The 6,959-nt window shown below is 41.6% G+C and overlaps 1 non-coding gene across 1 annotated transcript; it reads right to left on the bottom strand.

Moving 5' to 3' along the window:
• LOC148880339 (small nucleolar RNA R71) lies at nucleotides 1-109 on the bottom strand. The gene has a single exon (XR_016106241.1). It is a non-coding gene; the product is annotated as a small nucleolar RNA R71 (small nucleolar RNA).
• Between the last annotated feature and the right edge of the window lie 6,850 nt (nucleotides 110-6,959).

The raw sequence follows: 6,959 nt of genomic DNA, 5'->3' as shown, positions 1-6,959 counted from the left end.
ATACCACGAGAAGAACCATCACTGGATTCACCCAAACACCAGGTGAACAAATTCATGAGGCTTGGGAGAGAATGAAGGAGTTAATGAGAAGATGCCCACACCATGGCCTGTCTAAGTGGCAAATTGTACAAGCCTTCTATGAAGGTTTGACGGATCAATACAGGCAAATGGTAGATGCATCCTATAGGAGGAATTTTTGAGCAAAAGTGAGGATGAAGTGTATGTGCTTTCTGAGACCTTGAGTGAAAACTCCATCAATAATAATGCATCCTTGTATTCCTCTAAAAGGCTAGTGGGACCCACAAAGAGGGCAAGGCTCTATAAAGTTTGGAATAATACAGAGCCCGAGACAAGAATGGACTGGAATGCCATCTCGAGAAAATTGGACAGGGTAGATCTTCTAGTCCAGAAGCTTGATAAGTTTTTTACCTTTAACCAGCAATCGGGCCCATCTACACCATATCCTGAAGTTTGCTCCATTTGTACCAGCCCAACCCACCAAGTTGATGATTGTCCCACGGTGGCCCAAATTTTGCCATTTATCCAAGAACGGGTTCAGGTAGGCCAGAGTTTCTCAAGGCCCAACAATGATCCATTCTCAAATACTTACAACCCTGGGTAGAGAAATCACCCTAACTTTTCTTGGAGGACACATCAACCCAATTCACAGCCCCAACAATATCATCATCCATTTAACTCCATGGCCTAGCAATTTCAGAGGCCACAAGTACAGAACCAATTCTAGTAGATGTACCCTAGGAACCAACCGGCCCAACTGTATCAAGCTTACCCTCAACCTCCTCAGACCCATACAGTAGATGACCAATTCATGCAGCTTCAGCATCTAATCCTAAATTGGCAGCAGTCCATTGCCAGATTAGAAAGCCAAATAGGACAGCTAGCTGAAGCTAATGCGAGGAGAGAAGTAGGGCAATTATTGAGTCAACCGGTTGCATACCCTAGGAATCAGCTACCGGGTCTTCCTCCACAACAAATTCAACCACCTCCTAAGAACCCTCAGTTTGAAAATGCCAAAGCTATTACAACCTTAAGGAGTGGGAGAATTTTAGAAGACTCGTATAAGGAAAAGAAATTGAAGAAGAAGAAAAGGAGCAGGAAGACCCTAAGTTGGGGGGAAAAGAAGAAAGAAAGGAAACTTTAGAAGAAGAACCTTTAGTGAACCAACCTGTGGTCCCCTTTCCAACTGCACTCACAACCGGGCCATTGTGAAAGAAGAAAGAGATTCACAATGAAGAGATTAGGGAGCTCTTCAAACAAGTCCATATTAACATCCCTCTCCTCGATGCAATTCAACATGTCCTGGCCTATGCCAAGTTCTTGAAAAATCTATGCACTCAAAAGAGGGAGCCACGAGCAGCCTCACAAAAAGTGATGCTCTCGATAGACATTAGTGCGGTCCTCCTAAACCAACTACCCTGAAAGATGAAAGACTCAGGTGCTCCTCTCATAAGTTGTGTCATCTTTGGAATCACCTTCGGGCCCTATTAGATCTTAGGGCTAGTGTAAATCTGCTTCCGTCCATTATCTATGAAAGGTTTAGGATCGGCGAGTTAAAACCTATCCTGGTAATTCTACAACTAGTTGATCAACCGGTCAAGACTCATCGAGGTGTTATCGATGATGTCATTGTCAGGATAGAGAATTGTTATTTCCCTGTAGATTTTGTTGTCTTAGATTGCCGTTTCTAGCAATGACCAATGCAAAGATTAATTGTAAATTGGGAGAAATGGACATTTCATTTGAGGAGCAGAAGGTCCAGTTAAATGTTTTTAGTGCCTCTAATTATCCAAATCTAGGGGAAGATGAGTGCAACGTGGATATAGTGAAAGATCTTTTGGATAACTTGTCTACCCCTTGGTTAGCCCAGTCTGAGCCCTGTTTGTATGAAGAAGAAGTAAGTTTGAGAGTCCGGATGGAAGAAGTGAATGAATGTGTTTGGCTGAAGACGTTAAACTTAGTGCTGGTTGGAAGGCAACCCAATGTAGTTTTTAGTGTTTTTGCTATTAGGATTTGAGTTTTTTTTTCTCTTTTTCTTTTTTTTTTATTCGAGATCAAGTGGCAAACCTTGAACCCCTCAAGAAAACCCTATTGATTGTTCCCTTTGGCCCAAGTCCTTTTTTGCGTCAGCCTAGTCATGCCATTGGGGACAATGGCACTTAATTTGGGGGGTAAAGAAAGAGAAAAAAATGAAATTTAAAAAAAAAAATTGAGAAGCTAAGCCTTTAAATATGTAGAATTAATTTTTTTTTCTATTAAAAGAGATTCCCAAATTGAAAAAGTTGAGGAAACTGATAAAAGAATATTAAATTTTGTAAAAATTGGTAGTAAGTGATAGGAGTAGAAATTGGTCTTATTTGAATATTGTCGAAACCATTTAGAAATTGAAAAATACTCCTAGGTTTGCCCCTGTCAAGATAAGAAGAGAAAGATGGAGAAATTAGACAAAAATTCATCAAATTGTAGAAATAGTGGACTGCCCTGAACAATGTTGCAGAAAAAGAAAAAAAGGTCAATGGACACCCTAGACTTAGTAACCGGGTCTTTTCACCCAAGTCATGTGTCGAGATTCACATCAAACGGAAAAGGGAATGCCAAAGACAATCACTTAACACTCAGTAATCGGGTCTCTTTACATAATGCAAGTGTCAAGATTCGCGTAAAATGGTGGAAGGTAACAATAAAAATAAGTGTGTATATCAAGTTCAGGGGTAGAAATTCTTATACCCACCTTATTTCAAAAATCAATCTTAGCTTATCGAGATAGTCTGCAAATGGAAGGGTATATAAGATTTTTAAGCCAAGTTTCTGTAATATTCAAAGCAAGACAGTTTTACCCCTTAAGCCCATTACCGATCTATACAAAGTTTGAGAATTCTGAAATCAGGATACTTGGCTAATTTTGTCAGGGATGATCTTACAATGGGAATGATTTCTTTACTTAGTGTAATTTTAAGACTACATTATTAAGGGACTAGCAATGGTTAAGTTGGGGGGTGTGATAACTCTGTAGTTTGATGCTTTAAGGGCATCATTTTCAGGGGTATTTTCAGCCTTAGAATAATCAAAATGTCCCATTTTCCCAGTTAAATTCAATATTGTGACATCTGACGGTCTCTATGCAAATTTTGGAGAAAACTAGGGAGTTTCAAGGCTGAAATGTAGTTTTTTGGAAGCTAGTGTGAAGTCCAGTTAAGAGAGGGGGTGTTTTTGTGAAAAACTAAGCACAGGAGGGCGCCTCCTATCTGCAAAACCCAGAATGACGTCCCTTCTACTGTATTAGCATGCTCCCCTCTCCTTAGAAAACCCTAGGGCGCCTCTCCACTCATTCTTTTCATCCTTAACAAACCCTAGCCGCCCCGAACTGGTAAATCCTCACCTTCCATCCCTTCTAATCTCTACCATCCATTCTAGGGCACTCTCTTTTTAGCATTCTAACCTTAGAGAGCCACCTAACTTCTAATCTTCACCATTCAACCTTTAGCCATTAAATCTCAGCCTTACATAATATTGGGTGCCCTCTCCATTTCTTTTCAGCCTTTGGATTGTCTTAGAACAATCCTAACCCTCTATTCTAAATCCTAGGATGCTCATGTTTATGCTAAAAACTAGATACTACCCCCCTCTTTCTCTCTAATCCTAGTTTTATCCTTCATTCTCTATAAAAAGGACTCCAAGGGCCCTAGAGAAGAGGTTAGTCAATTCACCAAGTTCACAAGGCTAAGGTTTCTTGAGTAGTTAAAGGGTTGTAGAAGGGGGGGGGGGGTGGGAAGGATGCCCAGTTCTTGTTAGGAAGGGTTCCTGCAAGCTATTCAACCAATCTGCGGTTACCACCACTGGATTTGATCAACCATTCTTTTCTTTTTTTCATTTTATTTTCCATTATTTTTATTTCAACACTTTTTAGATTTAATTTTTGTTCGTTTCTCTGTTTTACAATCTAAATTCATCCGGTTCAAGGCGAAAGTGTCTCGAGGGGTTCAAGGGATGAAGAGGGGAAGAACACCCAGTTCTTGTGAGGAGGGGTTTCTGCAAGCTGTCCAACCAATTTGCAGCTACCGCCACTGGATCCGAATTTTAGATTACTTTTATTTATTTCTTTTGTTAATTTCAGTACTATACTAATTTTTGAAATTTAGTTATTGTCTTGTTTAATTTTGAACCTTTAATTTCAGTATTAATAAATTTTGTTTTCTTATTTTCTACAATTCCAAATTGTATTCTCTTTCCCAGATCTAAGTACGTAACGATTTTTCCCTTGCTTCTCTGTGGATACGACCCCTTCTCACCCATTTATTGCAATTATATTTGTTTGAGATTAAAAAAAATATAAATATTAAACTGGTGTTCCGAATTGGTTAACGACACGCTTTCGGCAACACCAGAGGCCAATGAGGACAAGTTGCAGACTAGGATCGACCTAATGGAGGAAGTTGCAGACCGCGGCGTACTTGCAGCGGATAGCTCAGTACTGTAATGCTTGAGTTAAGAGATGCCAATTTCAAGTTGGCAACCTGGTACTCAAGAAAGTTATGGTACCTGAGCCTAATCTGGGAAAGCTGGGTCCGGTATGGGAAGGCCCCTATAGAGTCTTAAGGGTTATCAACGAAGGCACGTACAAGCTTGAAGCCATAGAGGGGAGGTAGATACCTTGTGCGTGGAACATCAACAATCTATGAAGATACTACATCTAAGGCTCAGGTGCAGCCTTGACCTACGTCAAATGCAAACCTTGACCACACATTTTGGCGACTAGGATAAAGCCAACCTACGTTGTAAACACCTCAGCTAGAAAATTTTAAAAGGGGAAGCTAAACCACATTAAGCTTTAAGGTCCCCTCAAGCCGACCTCAAGACATGTTGACTAATCTGTGCAGTCTGCTCCCATCTAACTAGCTCGACAATGTTCTAACTTTGCTAGTTCGCTTTTTAGCACCACGACTTAAGTGTACTTCAGTTCAAAGGAAACCAATATGCTTTTAGCATCTCGACAGACATGCAAACTTGTCCGACTTCTTCATAGTCGTCCTCCACCTTGGTTTCAGGCTCCGCATTGACCTTGTTGGCTACTCCTTCAAGGACCGGCTTGAGGCACATTGCGTTGAAGTCTGCATAAGTGGAGTGACCTAAAGAGGTGGTTGTGTAGTTTGAAGCCCCTCTTGAGGATGACACGATGAATTCCTCTCCTGAGGTGTTTGGCCGAAGTACAGAACTCCTTGAAGTTTACATCCTTGGTGCGGTAGATGTCATCGGAGTGCCTACTCCGCCTCACCACAAGTAGATGAGTTTGCTCTTGTGCCCTATAATTAAGATGGCGAAGACCTAGTAATGTTGCATTCAAACCTTAGACTCTTCTGACTTGGGGAGAAAATTGGATTGATGCCAATAAATTGATCGAACTAGTTATTCTGGGCTAAAGACCCATAGCAAGCTACTTCCTTTGCCGAACTGACCTCGTCTCAGGTGTGGGGGGCCAATTGATGAAGGGTGATTTGGCCCTCCAGTGACATCGCAATGCATGGTATAACAAGACCGCCGCATGACACCTCAACGTCAGACGAACAACTGTGGACCTCATTAAGTCATGGAGGAGCTTCGGAACCAATCTGAGCACCTCGGGAGAGTGGCTAACAACGCATCATCTAGGGCCGACTTGTGGTACCTCATCAGTAAAGGTTCAAGGGATATTGGCATGAGGAGCGACCTCCTCCGATGGACTTACCGACCTGATTGAGGTCCAGGTGGCGACCTACGAGACGTGCTCACCGACCTCCTTTGCGTGCATCTTATCACTCCCAAATCCTCTAGAAGTCAACTCCTGCACCGATCGTTCCGAAGGTAATTGGATAAGGCACGAAAGCCTAGTCCGCATGTGAAACTATCTCCGAGGACTTCGAACCAATAAGTCATGTCCTCCCAGGGATCTCGGACGCAGTGCATGAAGCTCACGCCAACCAATACCTATATATAGGCACCCCCATTTTCTAAGAAAGGGACATGCAATTTAGCTCTCACATTTCACTAGCTCTCTAGTTCTCTCACTTTTTTAGCTGTCTCAAAACTTTTCATTGACTTAAACATTAGAGTGCCCACCCTGGGTGAAGCAACCCAAACACTCTAATCTCTTTCTTGCAATTCGATCAAACAACCTACTCATTTGGGTGAAGCAACCCAAACACTCTAATCTCTTTCTTGCAATTCGATCAAACAACCTACTCATTTGGGTGAAGCAACCCAAACAGTCACATGGTCCAAAATTCCACAGCACATCCCAAGATTCCCAACTTATATTATTGGAAGTATCTTCCACTAACAAATTAGGGAGATATTCCCAATGCTCGCTGAGATATGCATGTGGTGCACCCTCTAAAGGGAGCAGATGTGAACTCCACTCAATTAGGTTAATGGAATCACTTTCAGTTCTCAAGAGTCAGCTTTCAGACTAGCACAGGACCAGGATTCAAGTTGAGATGTGGTTGGACCAGTATTGTCAGACCAAGATCGATTTGAACAGTCAAACCAGATGGACTGGCGTCACTTTCCATTTATAAAAGTACAATCATTCTCCTATTGTCTTGTTTCCCTATAATGGAGCATCCTTATCCTTGTTATGTGATCATGACCGTTGAGATAGAATAATGGATAATAGGCAGCCAGTCTTCAGTACCATGTGTCATGTACGTAATACAATAATATTTTCAGGCACCGTAAAATGCAAAGGGTAAATTCCTGATGATTTTTTTTTTTTTTTTCTGCTGCTGCTGGAAGATATTATACGATGTCTTCGGGTCGAGAAGTAAGAGGTAGCCCCCCAAGCTCAATCTCAATCTTTCTTTTTACGGAGCGCGTCCCACACCGACCTTAGGCAACATCCCACCCTGTATTAAAATTATATCCCACAAAATATCCTGTATTGAAAATATCTCCCATAAATAATAAAT

Source organism: Nelumbo lutea, chromosome 1 (assembly GCF_056320005.1).
Source record: "Nelumbo lutea isolate HS-2025 chromosome 1, American lotus-T2T, whole genome shotgun sequence".
NCBI classification, from domain to species: Eukaryota; Viridiplantae; Streptophyta; class Magnoliopsida; order Proteales; family Nelumbonaceae; genus Nelumbo; species Nelumbo lutea.
The sequence above is the reverse complement of the archived record's forward strand: the minus strand, read 5'-3'. Positions and strand labels throughout refer to the sequence as shown.